Source organism: Mauremys mutica, chromosome 6, assembly GCF_020497125.1.
Source record: "Mauremys mutica isolate MM-2020 ecotype Southern chromosome 6, ASM2049712v1, whole genome shotgun sequence".
In the NCBI taxonomy this organism is placed as follows: Eukaryota; Metazoa; Chordata; order Testudines; family Geoemydidae; genus Mauremys; species Mauremys mutica.
Genome location: NC_059077.1, coordinates 18,218,480 through 18,240,081, shown reverse-complemented (window position 1 = coordinate 18,240,081; position 21,602 = coordinate 18,218,480). Strand labels below are relative to the sequence as shown.

The 21,602-nt window shown below is 40.7% G+C and overlaps 1 long non-coding RNA gene across 1 annotated transcript; it reads left to right on the top strand.

Moving 5' to 3' along the window:
* Positions 1–90: 90 nt before the first annotated feature.
* Positions 91–20,214, top strand: LOC123373006. The gene is made up of 3 exons (XR_006580515.1): positions 91–172; positions 13,273–13,439; positions 18,117–20,214. It is a non-coding gene; the product is annotated as an uncharacterized LOC123373006 (long non-coding RNA).
* The last annotated feature ends 1,388 nt before the right edge of the window (positions 20,215–21,602 follow it).

Genomic DNA, 21,602 nt, shown 5'->3' with positions numbered 1-21,602 from the left:
GGCGCTTTGACTACACTTAGCGCTTCAAAGCGCTGCCACGGGAGCGCTGCCGCGGCAGCGCTTTGAAGTGTAAGTGTAGCCAAAGCCTTATTAGCCAGAATGTTTCATAATCAACAGCATTGTCAGTCTCCGAGGACGAAAATATTCAGGAGCCCTTATTTCCTATAGAATGGTATGTAAGAAAATGACAAAATCTGATCTGTTTGTTGTTGATTTGTTTTAAAGGCATTTTGCATGCACTTTTTCCTTCAGAACTGGAGGTCAAACTTGAAAACTGAGGTTAGGTTAGGAAAATGAAATGAATCAGCAAAGCTCTCCAGAGGACAGGAATGATACATTATAAACCAGTCTGAGCAGTAAAATTCCCTCTACTCTCATGGGAGGAATACCAAGTGAAAATTATGATTAGAAAATTTTGCCCACTGGTCTCACAAAACAAAACTGATGAAACCGCAAAATGCTGGACATGTCATTGTGTAAGGAATCATCTTCCTAGCCTCTGGGTTTTTTGAATTTGGGATTAGTAAACTAATTCAAGATATATTTCAGGTATATAGCCCCCACTTTCTATTAAGGGATGGGCCTGGGAGATAACGTTTCAGTCTCGAGGTGGGTTAGCGTTAGGATAGAATTTATGTTTCAGTCCAATTCAGGGGTAGTGTTCTGTCTTTGTTTTGAATTCAGTGGCACCAAACCTTCAGTCATAAGTGATTATATGATTATTCAAAAATGTAACATAAGACTGAATCTCTTGCACCTTTTGGCAGTTTTGTCTCGTGCCTATTCCATTCTCTCTCTCTCTCGCTCCAATTAAAATATGGAATTTTCAGTGATGATTAACTTTTGGATTCATGGTAGGTTTAGAAACAACAGGGATCAAATTGCATGGGTAGTCATGGAAACAAGACAATAAAAGCTCATACAAAACCAGAAAGATTTCTTTAAATCTTTATTTTAACTATGAAACCTTTGGCATTATTAGCCACTGCTGCATAAAACCCTCAGCAAAAATTTGATTGTATCAAACATATACATATCAGCCCTGGCCCTAATCCAAGCTGATAAAAATGCTACCGTCATGGTATCTCCTTGATCAAAGAAAATGTCTGAAACATGCCATTCTTAAACGGCAATTCTACTCTGAAAAATGACTGCATTTAGGTAGCACCTTCTTCCTAGCATATATTTTATTTTTTTATGTGTATTCACCCTGCTGTAACTTAACTGCTAACTTAACTAGGTCCAGGATCAATTTACAGGGCCTGCGTTTAGGAAAAAACATACCTTGACCTGTAAACTGAGCAATGATCTAGAAACCATGCAGAAATCAACATGGAAACCCACTATGCCAGTTTGAGTCACTTTTTAGAGCAGAATCACTTTAATATTCTTGTGATGGTTACACTGCCACCGTTCGTTTATGGTAACTCATCTGGGAAAACTGAAAACATTCTTATGTATTTGTTTCTGCCGCATGGTTTCAAGAGAGGCTGCTTGTTTCCTTTTTCTCTTTTATAACCAAATGTATCAGGTTACAAGGATAGGATAAAAAAGATTGATTTATAGTTGTGATGCTGTACGGAATATGGGAGACACTTTGATATGGTTAATACCAATATTATAAAATTGCAATGAATTGCAAATATGGCATGTGAGGTATCTGCGAAATTGTTATAATTTGCCAAGTATGATGATCTTGTTTATATGTTTGTATCATGAGTTATAGATATGTAGGTTAAATCTATATTTCCAAACTTGTGCTGTGTGTCTGGGTAACACGCTTACACAGAATGGCATCAGCACTGCCTAGCCTGTTTGATGGCCCATCAAGGGTCATCAGCTGCACAATGAACCCATTGAAAGGTGTCAGGGGTACACCTTATGACTCAGCAGGACTTGTAGGGGCATGCCTGTGGGCAGAGATCTCTAAGGGCTTGTCTACACTGGCAATTTACAGCACTGCAACTGTCTCATACAGGGGTGTGAAAAAACACCCCCCCCCGAGCGCAGCAATTTTCAGTGCTGTAAAGCACCAGTGTAGACAGTGCACCAGCTGGAGCCCTGGGCCCTTTAATTCACCCCTGAGCCCCAGGGATCCCAGCCGCCTCGGCAGCTGGTAGCTCTGGGGTGATTTAAAGGCCCTGGGGCTCACAGCTGGAGCCCCAGGGCCTTTAAATCTTAAAAGGCCACGCCTCTTCTGGTTGAGGCCACGCCTCTTCTGGTTGAGGCCACACCCTCATTCAGGACTCCGGCATACCGGTAAGTCCTTTAAGTTACTTTCACCCCTGACAGTAGGTTACAATAGTCATAATGATCCTGAGTTTTTCATGACATCAAAATAGACCAGAACTCCCCATTATCTCCAGGAGACTTTGGGCCAGATCTTCAACGAAATTAGGCACCAATTGAAATTGTTGGGCGTTTGGCACCTTTGACTGGACTTTGGAGCCTCAAGTCTAGCCCTGTGCCTCACATGCAGCTCCGCACTGGTCCCAGCACAGGTCACAGATTTAATGACACAATCTGTCCTTAAATCTTCCTGTAACTGTGCCTTAGTGGGTCACAACTGAGGATGCAAAATTCAGGACAAACTGCTGAGAAATAGCGCAAACATATTCTTTTATAAGATATACCAAACCAGCCACAAAAGTAAACTCCTGTTTCACCACACTGGCTAACAAGAAAACACAAACGCAGTTTCCAAAGGTATTCTAGTTCTTATATCATCATCAAAAATACTGAATTCAGAGATGAGTGGTTTTTTACATCCAGTCTGATCAAATAATAGGTTCTTCTGATCCTAAAGGACCAGCCATACACCAGGTCAATATATAACTTACATCTTACCCAAAAATCACGCTGATGCCAATCTTCTAGTATCTAAAATTGAAAGGTTTATTTATGGAAAGAAAGAAAGAAAGGTGAGAGTTAGAATTGGTTAAAGGAATCAATTACATACAGTATTGGCAAAGTTCTTGGTTCAGGCTTGTACCAGTGATCTGGGCCGGCTCCAGGCACCAGCCTAGCAAGCAGGTGCATGGGGCAGCCACCACAGAGAGGGGCGGCACATCCCGGTCTCCAGCGATGGGTCCCTCACACCCTCTCGGAGCGAAGGACCAGCCACGAAATCGCTGCCGAGGAATGAAGTGGGAGCGGTAGGGCTGCTGCCAAACTGCTGCAGATCGCGATCATGGCTTTTTTTTTTTTTTTTTTTGGCTGCTGCTTGGGGCAGCAAAAATCCTGGAGCCGTCCCTGGCAGTGATGAAATAAACTGCTGGCTTAAGTCAAGTCTCTGGAGTGCATCCATAGCTGGGATAGGTCATTGTCTTTTGTTCCGAGCTTCAGTTTTTGTAGCAAAGTTCCTCCAGAGGTAAGAAGCAGCATTGAAGACAAAATGGAGAAGATGCAGCTGCTCTTTATAGACTTTTGCCATGCAGCCTGTGCTTCCTTTATTTCAAACACAAGCTTCCCAGCACATGGCTTGGAAGCCTTAGAGTTCTGTCCATGGGCATGTCCCTGCATGCCTTGCTGAGTCATAAGGTGCATCTGCCTTCTCTCAATGGGTCAGTTGTATAGCTGATGGTCCTTAGTTGGCCATCAGGCAGGCTAGGCAGTGCTGATGCCAAACTGTCTGGGGGTGTCACCCAGAAGCATAGCATAAGTTTGTACATACAAATCTATAACTCATAGTACAGAGGTGATACAGACATATAAACAAGATTAGCATATCTGGCAAATTATAACATTTTTTCAGATATCTTACATGGCATATCTGACTGTGACTGGTGTCCCAGTGTGGGATATCTGTGGTCACACAATTAGGGTGAATTGCAAAGAATGGGGCAGACAATCCCCATAAAACTGGTGGATATTCCAATACTTATAACTTCAAATACAAAAATGATACCTGCATATAGATATCATAATCATAACCAGCAAAACATAACCTTTTCATAGACACCAATTTGACAACCTTTGTACAATATTTGCTGCAAATATATAACAGGGTTGCAACAATGATCTATATGATCATATTTTAATCAGATAACGTCACACTTCCTAAATCCTATAGTCCTAAAAACTATTTGTTCTTATCCGCAAGCATGAATGTCTGCTGTAGGGGAATAAAAAAATAAAAGCAACGGCTAAACCCACATCAAAGCTGGGTAATCTTTCATCAGTATCCAGAGGTTTGTTAGAAACAATAGGTGTTAAATTTAGCAGTGAAAGAGCTAGTTAATCTGCCTGCTAACATATAGTTATTTGTGACACAGCTAACTGAACAAAACATTTGTCACTTAAATTATGTCAAGCTGTATCGTAAGGTCACCATTATAAGCTGGGTGTTATAAAGAGTACAAATGTCACCGTATCCCTGCCAACTCATGTCTTCTCCTTAGTCTTAAACTTTTCATTCACCTGCAAGAACCCATTGCAATAGATTGGGAGAGGACAGCTCTGTGCCTGCCTCATTTGACTAAAGCAGGGGTAGGCAACCTATGGCACGGGTGCGGAAGGCGGCACGCAAGCTGATTTTCAGTGGCACTCACACTGCCCGGGTCCTGGCCACCGGGCTGGGTGGGCTCTGCATTTTAATTTAATTTTTAAATGAAGCTTCTTAAACATTTTAAAAACCTTAGTTACTTTACATACAACAATAGTTTAGTTATATATTATAGACTTATAGAAAGAGACTTTCTAAAAATGTTAAAATGTATTACTGGCACATGAAACCATAAATTAGAGTGACTAAATGAAGACTCAGTCACCACTTCTGAAAGGTTGCCGACTTCTGGACTAAAGCCATGAGTGTATACGGGATGTGTGAGGAAAGGCTAGTCTTCAGAACTCCTTAGCGTTCCTCTCTTTAGAGGAGGAGGGATTCTTGTTTCTTTTTGGTGCGGTCTGCATAAAACACCCATACAGCAGAAGTTTTCTTAAAAACAAGATTTATTAAAAATTAAGAGAATGGTAGTAAAACCAATGACACCGTTTGCATTATATACCTCATATGACTACTTTGCAAAAGCCCAGTAACCTTTGTTTCCGAGAAAATAAAATCTTGCATTTCACTAAACTGGTCTTACTCTGGTCACTCCCTGGTTAGCCTGACCGACTCCAGTCGCCGCGTCCACAGATCTCTCCTACCTCTCTTCTCCACCCTCTCTATTTATCAAATCTTCGTCTTTAGATTTCATCATCATATCAGGGTGAGGTTTCATCAACATTTCCACAAATAGTGTTTTGTCAGGATGAAATGCCACATCTTTGTCTCCCAATCCAGCAACTCAACAGGCCAGCTTGCTCTCCAGCTCCCTAGAAATACCACCCCAAGTGAAGGTGTTTAGCTTCTGATTTGCATCTTCACTGTTCTCAGCTGTAGGATTTCTCAACTTCATGCCTCTCTCTCTCTGTTCCTCTGGAACAGGAAATACACTGACAGACCCCAGGTGATCTGTCACATGTTTATATTTCATTAGATAGGACAGTAGGGCAATGAATTCTGTAATTTATATAGAAGTGCTTGGACTAGAACTGGTGAGAGAAAACTTTTTACAAAGTAGAGAAAATGGGGTCTGTAGAGGGGCCAGGAATCACTAATCAGTTGTTCCTTGTTATTTAGAACCAACTATTTTATTCCTAATGTAAGCATCTTTGTAGTCTAGTGAATAGTGGCTGTATTTGTGAAGAGACACCACTGATATCAAGGCCAGTAGCGCAAGCCTCATCCAATTTAGCCATTATTTTATTTTATTTCTTATTTGTCTTACCATAGCACTTACAAACTCTAGTCATGTACGAGGACCCCATTGTGCTAGGAGCTGTACAAACACAACATTAAAAGATGATCCCTGCTCCAAGGAGTTTACAATCCAAGTATAAGACAAGAGGTACCAAATGGATACAGACAGACTGGGGTGTATAATGAAGTAAAGATACAATATTTCTCAGCATGATAGGCAGTGGGTTCAGCACACCAGCAACCTAGGCATCATGGTAAAGGAGTGTTTTGAGGAGGGCTGTGAAAGTGGAAGTGAGGTAGCTTTGCAGATATTCGCGAGGAGCGCCTCTCAAGCATGTGGGGCAGCACAGAAGAAAGCACTAAGGTGCTTTTTTAAAAATTTAATAAATGGTCAGTGGAGGCTGGCATCATGGTCCAACCGGAGGTGAGCATCAGCACCTTGATAGCAATTTCTTTACCAGCTTTGAAGAAGACATGAGCACATGCACGAGGCCAGTGTCTTACACTCATCTGTAGACAAGCTTGTCATGAACATCTGAGGTCTTCAGGAGTTCAAGTTTCATCTGGGGTGCCATTTGCAATGCACCATGACAGCTTACATTAGGGTGACCAGACAGCAACTGTGAAAAATCTGGACTGGTGTGGGGGGTAATAGGAGCCTATATAAGAAAAAGACCCCAAAACCGGGACTGTCCCTATAAATTGGGACATCTGGTCACCCTAGCCTACATACAAACACTGTACTACACTGGCTGGGACTTGCAGCACCAAAAATGAAGGCCCTTGTTACTTGAGCTAAAGGAAGATTCCTTTAAGTGTGAAAAACATTGCAGGTTATTTAATCTGTGGGGTCTCCTACTGGACATAGACCCGATGAAGTACCCAGCTCATTGTATTGCACTAGTAATGCAGAAAATGGCTGTTGTGCTGTACCAAAATAGATAAGCTATCCCTGGTATGTGACTTAAGCAAACATTTCCAGATCCAGAACAAAAATTGATTATTTGCCGCTTACACCAGAATCCTTTAAATTTTGTTGGGCGGGGGAAAAAAACGATGCATGCTCATGTCACTAGGTTTCATATTCAATATGTTTAAATCCTGTGGGATGCAGAGTTAGCCATTCCTTCCTTCCCAAGTTAATCATGTTTCTGAGAGTTCATTTGCAAAGTATTATAAGATGTATTATAATTTAGGAGTAAATTAAAGATGACCTGGACAGGACTAACGGGTGCATTTGAATCATAAAATATAGAAATTGTGATGCGCTAACAACAATTTCCTTTGGGCCTTATTCACGCTGAATAGCACCTTACTTGACAAGTGGCCCATCGATGCGGGGGACTACTCATGGAGGAATGTACTAAGCACTGTGAGTAAGGATATTACAGTCCAACTCTTTGTATTTCTTAGGCTTGGTTACTCCCTTCTCTACTGGTCTGTCCAAATGAACCTAAGCTATTAAGATAACATACCTGTTTGCTTATGTCTCAGTTCATGTGCTGTTTTTGTCTCATGCTATGGTTCATTATTATTTATTATTATTATTATTTATTAACTCATAATCAGTGCTCTGAAGGTTTTTATTTATGGTTCTCTGTAATAGAACAGTGCCTCCATCAATGCTCTCCATTTTTAATGCCTTCCTTAATATGTTTTCATAAAAGCCCTTTTATTACAGATGGATGCAACCATAATTACTGGATGTATTATAATGTTATTTTTGAAATTCTGTGATGCAAAACTGTAGCCCTTTTTGTTTATTTATTTATATATTTATTTTGCGTTGGTGTTTTGGGAAAAAACACCAAAGCGCAAATTCATACATTTTTCTTTTAGAGGTGAATCATAGGCAATTAACAGGGACAATTCTAATTAACTGACATAATTAAAAAACTAATAATGTTTAACATTATTGTTTTATACAATGACATTAGCTTTAACAGCCTAGCAACACATCAAGACTTCATTTACATAGTCACTGAGTATATTATTTATTCCTGGTTTCTTTGGTAACCAAATTGACAATAGGAACAGCAGTGTGAATTCCTAAATTGTTTTGCCATATAGTTTCATAATTTATGCCATTGGCAGTAATTGTAATGTCTGTATAATTTCCTTTTAATTATCAACTAATGAAATTTACATTCATTTGGGTAAAAAACAAATATTCACATTCAACTTTCAATCACCTGTCCAAGTTTTCATTCAGTTTGCTGATGTTTGGTACCTTAGATTTATTTATATTTTAAATGTCAAACTATGAAAGATGTATTGAAATCTCTTTGATTATTAATGATTGGAGGAATATTGATTACTGTATATGTTTCTATGGCACTCTTCTGCCTTCAAAGTTTTAGAAGATGCTTCTTTCAGAAAAGAAGAGAGATACTACTGGCTTTTTCACATTAAACTCTAAGGATCTTAAGTGAATTAATTCCGTAAACTTTAATTGCACAATAATCTCTGCCTGTTCCCTTATCTCTTGATTTATTACATGCATTTATTTCTAGTTTGAAAAATTCTCATCAGTTTCCCAGGGAATTAATTTAGATTTCCAAAAAGAAAAAAAAGAAAAGAAAAAGGAAAAAAAGGTGGCTGGGTGGGAAAGGAGGAAATTGCTTCTAAATTCAAATTAAGATGCTAATTACAATAATTATTTCACAAAATTATATAGAAACTTTATACAAATGAGTATAGTCATTTTGGAAAAAATGAGATTTGCAAATAATCTTCTTAAACCTTTTGAATGGAACAACGCTTCAATTCAGTTTCTCTTAAATAATGACAATTGGGGAAAAGCAGAATAGACCTATTAATCTGCTTTTAGGCCCTGATTCTGCAAACGCAAGCCTTTAAAGCACATACCTAGGTATCTGCAGGATCAGAAACTTACACTGATGCAACCCCATTGAAGCCAATGGTAGTCCATCTGTGTAACTAAGGAGAGGATTTGTCCAGGTGGACCAAATTCTTTGCCTGGTGCAAGCTCATTGTTGCATCAGGAATTGATTTGGCTGGCTGTGTTTAGTGGGCATAAGTGGCAGGGTCATCTCAGGCAAGATGCTAGTGAGACAAGTGAAACCACTGAATTTAGTGACACCAGTGACTCAGTGGGCCAGGTTCTGGGAAACTCCCAGTAGCAACTTGTTAAAATGTTGGTCACCACATCGAAGGGAAAATTAAGATAATTTCCCTGGTTCTGGCGGAGTTGCCAGTTCCTCACCCCTTTTCTCTCTGCAACAGGTTAAAGGGGAGAGTGACTTTTGGGGCTAGTCTACACTTACCTGCCGGGTCGACGTGGAGAGTTCGACTTCTCGGAGTTCGAACTATCGCGTCTAATCTAGATGTGATAGTTCGAACTCCCCGCGTGCTCTGGTCGACTCCGGAACTCCACCACTGCAAACGGCGGTGGTGGAGTTGACCTTGGAGCCGCGGACTTCGATCCCGCGGCATCTGGACGGGTGAGTAGTTCGAACTAGGGTACTTCGAATTCAGCTACGCTATTCACGTAGCTGAATTTGCGTACCCTAGTTCGACCCCCCTTCTTAGTGTAGACCAGGCCTTAGTGGAAGCCCCTGGATGCAATGCTGGCAGCACACCGGTGAATGGACTACATATAAAGTGAGCAGTAAAGTCCATTATTGTCAATTGCCTATAAGTGATTAGAATATAGATCGGATGTGAATCCATATGAGACCAATTAAATCAATTAGTGGATAATCTGGGCTAATCCTTGATGTGAAGCACACATTGTGGTTTGTTTGTTTTTTCCAAACATGAGTCTTGCACATAGAACCTATTAAACCTTTTTGATTAAAATAGGAAAGCTTGACAATAATAATTGCTAATGTGCTGTGTCCCTTGACAAATGATGTCTGTTGCCATTACTGTGCTGAAGACTGAATCCAAACCAAGATTTATGCATGGCTCCCCAGAATAGAACAATCTACGTATTTAAGGGGCCAGGAAAAGCCTCTGCTGAAAAAGGTAGCTGTATCAGCATACTCTTTTGTAGCTATTTTGATATTTTTTACAAACTATAAAAGATCATCCATCCACATAAAAAATATACTAAATAAACAGACCTATCAGTTCCTCCAGATCAAATCAATTACACTGTGGCAAGAGAAATATATTGACCCCACACCCAGTCCTCAGAGTCCCACACCCAGCCCACCCAGCATGCATCTGCCTACGGGCAAGGGAGAAAAGGTGGGTCTTGCAATGCACCTTGAAGGCTGACCTACATGGTCTGTTATGGATCTAGGTAGGAGCATGTTCCAAGGATCTGGGAACACAATGGTTCATGTCTATCACCCTGATCCATGTTGAGAAAACTTTATTCTGCAAATTGTTCTCTCATAACCTGATTCTCTCACCTTGACTGCCACTGAGTAGTTTCCTTACTTTGCAAGTAGTCACCTGTATTAGCCTTTGCAGAATGGGGGTACTATTCTATGTGAAGCCAAGTCCTAGAACTGGGGTTTGGGGAAAAATAGTCCTATGCAGAGGAGTTTCATTTATTTTAATCTGATCCCAGTGTTCTGAGCTCCGCTTTGTAAGGGCTGCTTCAACCATTGCTGACATGCAATCTTGTGAAGGTCCTATTTGTTGGGATACCATAACAATTAAAAAAAAGCCCAAGGCCTAAAAACCAGAGCACCTAAAAATTGTAACAGGAAAAACTTTGGACTTTGAGTAAAATAAATATTCCCTGACAAATTTGTATTTGCAGAACATAAGAAATGTTGACATTAAAAAATCATAATGTGCTCTTCAAAATCCGCCTCCTAATAGATTAAGGGGGAGAGTAATATACACATACTGATCTACAGTAAAACCTCAGAGCTACAAACATCAGAGTTAAGTACTGACCAGTCAACCACACACCTCATTTGGAACTGGAAGGAGGCGATCAGGCAGCAGCAGAGACAAAAAAAATAAATAAAGCAAAACAAAACAAAAAAAACACACACCCCAAAAAAATGCAAATACAATACAGTACTGTGTTAAACGTAAATTACTTTTAAAAAAAAAGGGAAAGCAGCATCTTTCTTCTGCATTGTAAAGTTTCAAAGCTGTATTAAGTCAATATTTGGTTGTAAATTTTTGAAAGAAACAATCATAACGTTTTGTTCAGAGTTCTGAACATTTCAGCGTTACGAACAACCTCCATTCCCAAGGTGTTCGTACCTCTGAGGTTCTACTGTATAACATGAAATGAAGAATTTCTAATGATAACATTAAATGCTTTATTAGTTATATTATTAATACATTGTAATTATGGATAGTGAGTAAATATATACATAAGGTAACATGCTGGCCAAGGCTTCACCTAGCATAAGTGTATTTTTGTTCGTTTGTTAATTTCTCTTTGAAAAAAATTGCTGATTTCTTTAAAATGATATTGTTGGCAAGGTATGTAATGTGTTGTTTTGGAAGATGTAAGAAAGAGGTACAAACATGTAATGATAAACAAAAACTTCCTTTTTCTGGGAAACTGAGAAACAGGGTGTCCAGGGCAACATGATGCAGAAATTGCAAATTCAGCAGAGAAAACTTGGACATTAAGAGATTAAAGCTTGTGCATGCATATTGTAAAGGTTATGTAAAAATAAATGGGTAATGTTTTGAATGGTGATTGGAAGAAAATTAGGTAATGGAGAATGGGAAAATGTTTCAGTACATGTAAAATGGGCTCCAAAACTGGAAACTGAAAAAGGATCCTGAAGGATCAGACCAGGAGAACAGGTGAGGTGATGGCCATCCTGGAGGTGCCCCGGTAGACAGTAACTTGGGCCCATTTCCCTATTCCGTCTTGTCTGTTATTACTTGTCTGGCATGAATGTATGGCCAGACATTGTAAGTAATTCTGTCTGAAATTTTATTAAATAAAGGCAAAAACTAATTAAGCCTAAATTGGGTAGATGCATGACTCAGTTTCCCACTTTACACTCCCAGCATAATAATGTACAAGCTCCTTAAAATAAAAGGAATGGGACACTTTTAAGAAATGAACATCTGTGATCAAACGAATTATACTCAGCAAACAGCAATGGAGATCCATGTCTGGGTCCACTGAGCAGCATTTCTGTAGCAGTTGAAAATTCATTTCATTTCATTATCTGAACTGTTCAAGCACCCCAGTTTGGATCAGAGAAATCTTCTTAAACCTGCAGGAAACCTATTTACCCCTGCTGAGGCTGCAGCTTCCTTTCTTTTATTTAGGTAGAGTTGTCTTGCTTACCCACTCTTATATATAAGATTTGTATCGAGGAGAAAAGGAACATTTGCTGAAATCTGCAGTGGATGGGAGCTGTATTATTACTCTTTTCTGTTTTATTGAGGTCTGTTTCAAGGCTACTTTACTGATCTCTCATCTGTTACAAATACAGTTCTTGATACATTAGAAGGCAGAGAGCAGTCTCTGAGGTGAAGCAGTGTAGAACAAAGAGAACAGCATCTGCCCTCTGAGATTTTACTAACGAAGGAAGTTGTGGTATCATTAACTCAGAAAGAAAAAAAATGCAGCCATCAATGTGGAATGTTTTCAATTTAGGGAGAAATTAATGCATGAAATGTTTGTAGCTGCATAGGTCCTGCTTAGTTCACCTGCACAGATCAACGCTTTGCTCTCCATTCCACACTGCAAATCTTGACCTAGATGCAGCTCTCAGTTACATAGGTGTAAATTCACAGTAACTTCGCTGACGTCAATGGATTTATTCCAGATTTGTTCCAATATAAATGAGATTACAATATTGCATGTGCTGCACCCATTATGAATATTGAGCTCCCACGAGCACAGAACAAGTGCGGAATATGTAATAGGTTTCCACGGTCTGGGCCAGTGTCTCAGTCTTGGTGCAGCTGTATAAATCCAGCTTGAGTGCATTAACCTCAGTGGAACAGAATTGGATGTCTGCAGTGTCATCTGCAGCAGCTACCTTTGTGGCCTGAAATGACTAAATGTAACCCTTCTGCCAATGGCGTCAGCAGCAACTAGCGCTCAGGTCCTTATTTTAGGGGATTCTCTATAATATCTTAATGTTTTTTTTTACTTGAGCCCCCACCCAGTAATCTATAAGCATTCTGGGCACCTTTGCTAGGCAGATCTGTACCCACTTGTGAGCACAAAGGTTTAAACAAACAAACTTTATTGGGGGGGAGGAAAGAAAAGGGAAAGGCTTGGTTGAACCGGGACAAGTATTTCAGTGTCACACCTTCCACCACCGTTTACCTCGGGGTACATAATTCACACTTCCTAACAATTGGGACCTAGAATGGCTGATGCAGTTTGTTCTGCCTATCAGGCTCCCACTCTCATTTCATAGGTCCCCAACTTCCTCACTTACAGCTTATAGTTCCAGGAGTCCAGGAAAATCATGGTCCCTGTTTTGTAGGCAGCTCTGGGGCTTCACCATGTGTCCTGCTATAATGATTTCACCAGCTAGCACAGGGGAGACTCACCTGCATTTTTAGGCTGATGTAGACAATTACTATGAATTTCTCTTCTCCCACTACAGTGCATGCAACTGATCTCACTCTGCTGCTCACCTGCTGGAAGCTGTAGCCCAGGGGTGAATCCAACTACTGCCTTGCTCTGCCTGCTGTCAGGTGACCGGAACTGCTGTTGGGGTCTGACAGCTGTTTTCTGCTAGCTAGACAACTGGGACCTCTAGTGAGCTGTGAGGTAATTATAGCTCTTAACTTAGCTCTTTCCGATTTGAGGTGATCAGTAGCCTTAAGAACTCATCAGAGCCCCCCCCCCCGAGAGGTATTCCCAGCAGCAAGCCACGAATGTGCAGTCTTTCTTCTTTCATTCCTAGCTCTGTGCAGGGCCTCTTACCCACCTTGGCAAACATCAGGTTTTTTAATCAGGATGATCCTATACCCAGCAGAAGAATCTCCAAAGTACAATACTTAGTCATACCCCAAACTACCTGCAGTTCAGAGGTAAATAAGGTACTGACTCACTCAGCTGACTCCCTTTAGTCTCCAGTAGATGCCATAAAAGAGCTCACTCAATCACCTCCCTTCTTTCATAGGTTTCAGGCTACACAGCTTAAATAAAGTTGAGATGATACATACACACATGGAATAATGTACTGCGTCCAATTACTGCAATCAAGAGCAGACCAATGTGTTTCAGAGAGGAATTTCCACATGGGAATATGTTTCATGAGTCAGAATGAATGAACTATACCCTCCAATTTTATGAGTTCCTCTTGAGTTCTTTTTCCAGATCTGTGCTCCAATGGGTTCCAGTAATGTAGGAGAAGAATCCTAGGCTATTAGGCATTTCCAGGTTATTTTGTGACCTTGGACAAATCTCTTAAGACCTGATATTCAAAACACCAGACTATGCTGACTCCTAATTCCTGCATGCATATGGCCAGTAAGACACGCAAAAGAGAGGGAGTTTGAGAAACAGAAGAAGAGGGAAGAAAATAATAAAAGGGAGAAAGAAAAGAAGAAAAATGAAAAATGCTACAAAGGTGTAAATGGGAGATAGTAGGAGAGAATAATGGAAAAGATTAAAGAATGGGGAGGAGGAAATGATCTTCCTATGTGTGGGGAGATGGATGAGTTGACCTCTTGATGTCCCTTCTTGCCCTACATTTCTATGATTCTATGGACATTAAGGCTGTGTGTGTGTGTGTGTAAGGTGGTGTGTGCATGTGTACGTGTCTGTGTGTAGGGTTCCTACAGTGTTGTTTGTATTTCCCTGTCAGCAAGGGAAGGGTCAGTGTAGGGTTGGAGAGGGAAGAGTATGGTAGACCCACCTTAAGATATTTAAGCACAAAAGGTAACTCTTTTGGCCTATCAAAGTGTGTGTGTGTGGAGAGGAGTGGCTATATGTCACAGAGAAAGAGGAATATTGGGGTCAGTCTAATCACTGTCTGAAATGAACATAAAGAGATGGGAGTGAGGGGCATATGACTATATTTTTTCCCCAACCCAGGCACTGTTTTGGAGACTACTGCTTTCTTGGACTGAGCAGTGGCCCTAATGAAATTTGTATCTGTTCATCTGTTACGCAGGCCTCTATCTTTCATGGAGTATGTCTGTGCATGTGGTTCTGTATCTGTAAAACAAGAGAGAGAAAGAGAAGTGGTCGCCCAAAAAATGCCACATTAAGGGAACACTTTGGCTGTACAATTAAGTACTTGAAAATAAGAAAATGCCAATGTTGATCTCAACTCCGCCCCCTTTTACATAAATATGATGATAGACTGTGAGCTTTTCAGAGAGGGACCATCCTTGTGCATGGAAAGCAGCTAGGAGTCAGTGAGTGCATCAGAAGATACACAGCTGTAGTAGTAGTACTGTATTTACACAGCAAACTACCGATGAAGCACCTGAACTTGCAAACACCTATGGACATATTTAATCTTAGGCCTGGTCTACACTAAGAAGGGGGGTCGAACTAGGGTACGCAAATTCAGCTACGTGAATAGCGTAGCTGAATTCGAAGTACTCTAGTTCGACCTACTCACCCGTCCAGACGCGGCGGGGTCGAACTCCGCGGCTCCCCCGTCAACTCCGCCACCTCCGTTTGCAGTGGTGGAGTACCGGAGTCGACTGCAGCGCTTCCGGAATTCGAACTATCGCGTCTAGATCAGACGTGATAGTTCGAACTCCGAGGGGTTACGGTGGACGAAAAGCTGAATATGAGTCAACAGTGTGCCCTTGTTGCCAAGAAGGCTAATGGCATTTTGGGTTGTATAAGTAGGGGCATTTCCAGCAGATCAAGGGATGTGATCATTCCCCTCTACTCAGCACTGGTGAGGCCTCATTTGGAGTACTGTGTCCAGTTTTGGGCCCCACACTACAAGAAGGATGTGGATAAATTGGAGAGAGTCCAGCGGAGGGCAACAAAAATGATTAGGGGGCTGGAGCACATGACTTATGAGGAGAGGCTGAGGGAACTGGGATTGTTTAGTCTGCAGAAGAGAAGAATGAGGGGGGATTTGATAGCTGCTTTCAACTACCTGAAAGGGGGTTCCAAAGAGGATGGATCTAGACTGTTCTCAGTGGTAGAAGATGACAGAACAAGGAGTAATGGTCTCAAGTTGCAGAGGGGGAGGTTTAGGCTGGATATTAGGAAAAACTTTTTCACTAGTAGGGTGGTGAAGAACTGGAATGGGTTACCTAGGGAGGTAGTGGAATCTCCTTCCTTAGAGGTTTTTAAGGTCAGGCTTGACAAAGGCCTGGCTGGGATGATTTAGTTGGGTTTGGTCCTGCTTTGAGCAGGGGGTTGGACTAGATGACCTCCTGAGGTCCCTTCCAACCCTGAGATTCTATGATTCTATGATTCTAAGTCGAACTCACCGCGTCGACCCGGAAGGTAAGTGTAAACCTACCCTTAGTCTTGTTAGGTTTCAGAGTAGCAGCCGTGTTAGTCTGTATCCACAAAAAGAACAGGAGTACTTGTGGCACCTTAGAGACTAACAAATTTATTTCAGCATGAGCTTTCGTGGGTTACAGCTCACTTCTTTGGATGCATAGAATGGAACACACAGACAGGAGATATTTATACATACAGAGAACATGAAAAGTTGGGAGTATGCATGATTGGACTCTTCCAGTTGGTATGCATACTCCCACCTTTTCATGTTCTCTGTATGTATAAATATGTTATGTAAATTTGTTAGTCTCTAAGGTGCCACAAGTACTCCTGTTCTTAGTCTTGTTAGTAGCCCTGTTGAAGTCAGTTCTTGGTTTCAGGAAGTTCAAGTTTCACTGATGTCAGTGCTAGATTTCAGGCAGTTCTATGCAGAGTGAAGTGATCAGGCTGATATTTTGATGTGTTGTATTGAGACAGTACTAATGTAATACAAGAACTGTGGAAAACGTTTGGTAAATGCAGAAGCGGTGTCAGGGTTTCTGGCGCCCTAGGCAGAACACAGGGCGTGCGGGAGCTTCTGGTTCCACTCCCATCGCGCACGTTGGCAGAAGGTCCTTCTTCGGCGGCGTGACAGGAGCGGAATCAGAAGCTCCCGTGGAGAGCGCACAAAATGCCGCCCCCCGAATCCTGGCGCCCTAGGCGACCGCCTAGGGTTGTCTAATGGAAGCGCCGGCCCTGGGTAAATGGTAAGTAGTAGTGCATGAATATTCTGAAATCCTAACTAGATGTTTCCAATAACAATATTGCACAAACTTCCTGATTATTGAAAGATAATTGATACGGTCAAATATTTCCTTTTTTTCAGTTAAAACATTTTGAAAGAAATGAGAGGCATTTTTTCTTGAAAAAAAAATCCATTAAAAATTTCACATTTTAGGTCTCATAGTTTGGAACTGCACACACTGATGCTATTTTCTGCCAAAGCATGAAGTAAAAATCAGCAATGAAGTAACTAACATAGGCCATGACCCTACAAACACTTAAGCATGTCTTATTTTTATTACTATTTAATCATTGGGAATATTCATTGTAGTAACGTTAATAAATATGGACGTATTTGCAGGAATGGAACCACAGAGAAAACCAACAAGGGGAAAAAAATCTTTTAAAGAAAACAGAACCAGTTAAAGCTGTTTCTCCCCAGCACATCCTATTTCACAGCTTTCTCTCTTAGCACTGCCCATATTCAGTTTAAAGGAAAAACTATTTCATTCATTAGAACTCTAGGTAGGCAGAAGAGTTTCAGAAATATTGCACCTGCATAGACTCAAGATTTGGCATATTTATATGGAACATGAATCCCGGCAAAAGTTGGAGACAACAAATGGTCTTGCTTAAAATTTTGGGGGAGGGAAGAACATAACACCCTTCTTGTGATTGTTCCTACGTCAGTGCCAGGTGGTTTGGACTGACACGTGGGCCACCTGACCAGGAGTAACGATGTATGACATCCATAACACAATGGATTTGATGCATTGCAGGTGGGGTAAATGCACAGAAGCAAATTCCCTGGAGACAGAAGTGTGCATGATTCCATTAGTCTTTAATGGACTTGACCTTGCTTATCTCATCAATGAATTTGCCCTCCTGGAGCAAAGAGTCTGCCTGGATAGTGCTCCACTGCTACTTTTCTGTGACTCAAACTTTCTAATGATGTACCTCCTTGTCTTTTGTAGAAACAACACTAGGTGGCAGTATATTGTCATATTACTGTCACATTACTCTCTCCAAATGCAGCTCATGCAGCTATCATTAAGGACTATCTGACTGAAGAGTGAAGGCTGCATTGATTCTTACATATGGTATTTAAAGCAAGGGGGACTGTATTATGCTGGAAAGCCTCTTTACGTGTGAAAGGGCCCTTCCAGCTGTCCCACCAAGATAGGATACTTAGTTTTAGCTATCTGTGAGTATTCATTTAATGTTACCTTTTCATATTTGGAGCCTTTTGCTTTCTAGGTAAACACCACATACCACAACTATGCAAGGTCACTGCAGATAGAGATCCTCGATTTAAGAAATGGTCTGAATCACTAACATGGCTTCTCACTGCTCAGGCCAGCTGACTCCCACTGATTTCAATGATCTATGAATGAAGCCTCAAGAAACCACCCAAAGTATATACCTGAAATTGTAGCACCGTTAAACTCAATGGCATAACTCCCATTCACCCCAATGGGCCCAGGATTTCAGCCAGTGAGCACTACTCTGCTCCTATTAGAAGCGGAACTGATCTTTGTTGGACCCTGGAGTGGTCACATACATGGCATACCGTTTATTTCAATTCACTTTCAGTTACAATGAATTACATGATGGCACATTGAGAGGTAACATTAACTGTCTTTGACTGCCTCCCATTAAAACCACATATAAATTCAAGGTAACCGTCAACTTTACTGGATTGAGTTAAACCTCTGGAAATAAGGACTTTAATTGAACACTGATCATCAGCTAAAAATGAAGAATCCCTTCAGAAATCATTTCAGACCACAAGTCACCTACCATTGTTTAGCAGCTGCTCTTTGTCTTACTGGAGCCTAGAGATAAATTGCACAGAGACTGAATCAGTTTTCTAACCCAAAATGAGTTGGTCCTTTTGAGTCCTATGATCAGTTTTATATTGCTCAACTACCGTTATGGTCTTTGGAATTCTGGTACAAATATTTCTTTCTCATGCTCTGTATTTGCTTTACTGTCCACCTTAGACTATCCTCCCTTCTTATATGTTGGTGCCCAGTACTGTGTTCTGTCCTCGCTCGGATCCTCCAACTGTGACCATACTCTTCAGAAGAATAGCTGGATAGCAAAATATTGACTCTGAATAGAGGGATCTCATCTTTAATTAGAATAACAGTTATTTTACCTGAAAATATTCATTTGGGGCAAGTATGACACTTGCCAAATGTTATTGAACAGAGGATAATAGGACCTTAAATACCCCCACTGCCACCTCATGGGTTAACCACATCAGCACAGGTAAGACAGCAACCTCTGCAAGGCTGCTACTTGCCTTCCTGAGTAGCAGTGGGAAATGGGTAGAGAGGCTTGACCTTCTGCCATCCAATGTGCCAGTAGATTTAAGCTGGTGAGGAGGAGGAAACCAACTGTGCTGGTAAAGGGAGAGCTGAAATTATTTTCCTCATGAAATAGGATGGAGAAATGGACCAAACTGTGACTCTGAGTCACAATTTGTTCCCTGGCCTGCTCCTTTATTCCAGCTATTGGGACAAAAAGTTTTTGAAAGTATGTGTGAGTTTGGGAAAGTTAGAGAATGAGCAAGAGATTAATATGTCCAGCTTTTCAGTTTTGTTTAGCTTTAGGCTATAATGGTAACTGATCAGGTTACAATTAAATGTCACCCTGGTAGTTTATCAGAATCAGGCTTCTGTAAAATCAAAACAGAACATTTCAGCAAAGGAAGTACGTATGATCAGCAATCATGTGTCAATTCCTAACCTCTTGCTATCATAACTCCACCAATCATTCACACGGACATTCTGTAATCTCATCTCCACCTCTGAGCATTCAAGGTATTGTTAGTCACAAGTAATTTTTCTGAACTGATGAGCCCATCTCTAGTCATAATCCTACATTTTTGTTCCAACTTTTACTAAGAATATTGTAAATATTAATCTGGTGTTAGGGCATCTCAGGGCAGAGTTCAAACAGACATCACCCTTTGGCTCAAGTGGTCAGCCAGAATTTAAGGCTACCCTGCTAGGGTAGTTTCTGTTATGAGGAGAAATCAGTAATGTGACACAGATATATTCTTGGTGCAATCTTGTTTATTTACAAAAATGTACACAGGGTCCCATTTGTCTGAACACAGTAGAAACAAATCATAGCAGGCAATTTTCTTGCTCAGAAATCCCCAGGTCTGCCATTCGTGTGAGCTCTGTGCCCAAGAAGCAGCTCTGTTTCTTTGCTTCCTCTCACAGTCATGATTAAAACTTCTTCTCTAGGCTTTTCTGCTTCCAGCACACACAGGCTAAAAACAAATATCCTAGCCCTTGTGTTTGCAACCAGGGAAACCTCTCAGGCCACATAGCTTATCTCTGACTTGTCATGTGGTCTAGTGCCTTGGATGGCAGCCTCCATTGTTTGCAGCTCTCTTTACTACATAGAGGGTCTTCATTGCATCTTCTGTTGAGGCTGAAGGAGGGTGCTGGATGTAGCCATTGGCTTTATCAGGGTCTATGACTGTCTTCAGAACCAAGACTCCACTGATGGCAGCCATTAACACCTTTCAGAATAGCAATTCTTTTAGGCTTCCTCCTAATGCAGATCAATCTAAGAAGTTTCTGAAAGTTCAAAAAACAAAAATCACTAATTATTTTTTCATGTGTTTTATCCCTTTATTAGTACTTCTTCCTCCTCAACAGATAGAGACCCTTCCAGGAGCCTTACACCTACATGACATGAGTAGTTCCATTGCCTTCAGGGGGTCAACCCAAATGAGAGCCACCAATGTGAATAAGGGTTTGCAAAACTGGGTCCTTTAAGGCTCTCTCTAAATTGCAAGTCATTCAAATAAATGTAAATAAAATAAAAAATATTCTGAGAAAATTACATATTTACAAAGTGCTTCATCATGTTTTTGCACGTTCTTGAGTAGTTTTATCATTTCTCATTGGACACTATTGGCAAAATATTTCCTGGCCTGAGCACACATTGAAAACAACAAGATGTGAGAGGCACATTAGATCAAAGATGGAAGTGTCTGCAGAAACAAAGGCTAGTCAGTCCTACACATATGCAAAAAGTGTTTCAGTGCTGGTTCAGATACATAAATTAAACCATCCAACCAGTTGGCTATGGGTTGGTTGAAAAAATGGAAGTAAAATACCATGACATATAAATATAGGAACAGTAGGAGAATGCAGCTGTTTCCTTCTAGCTCAAGCTCTTTCAATGGCCTCTAAGGAATAATATAGTACAAGACTATGCTGCAGATTTATAGACACTGAATCCCTAAAAAGGATTCTGACAATACCCTTCCCTAATTGTAGACAAGTACTTGTGTGTCTTGGAATTATCTCATATTTTCCAAACTAGTTTAGCATATCTAACTTCATAACATTCATCTAGCACATCTAACTCTTCATACATTTTTGGCAGCTCAAGTACAGTGACTTTGGCCCCAGCACAGTAAAGCACTCACATGCTTACCTTTAAGCATGTGAGTAATCCTAGCAAAATAAGTGGGACTACTCATATGCTTAAAGCTAAGCATGTGATTTGCTGGACTGATGCCTTTCTTGCTTCATTCAGCCATAAGGAAGACATTTAAACATTAAAAAAAAAGAACAAGAGGCAGATTTAAGAAGAGTATAAAATCAGTAAAAAAAGAGAATAAAATGCAGAGTATGATGCAAGCTAATTCATAGATTATTTTTTCATTTGTCTATTCCAAAATATTCTAGAGGCTGGAGAAAAATAAAGACT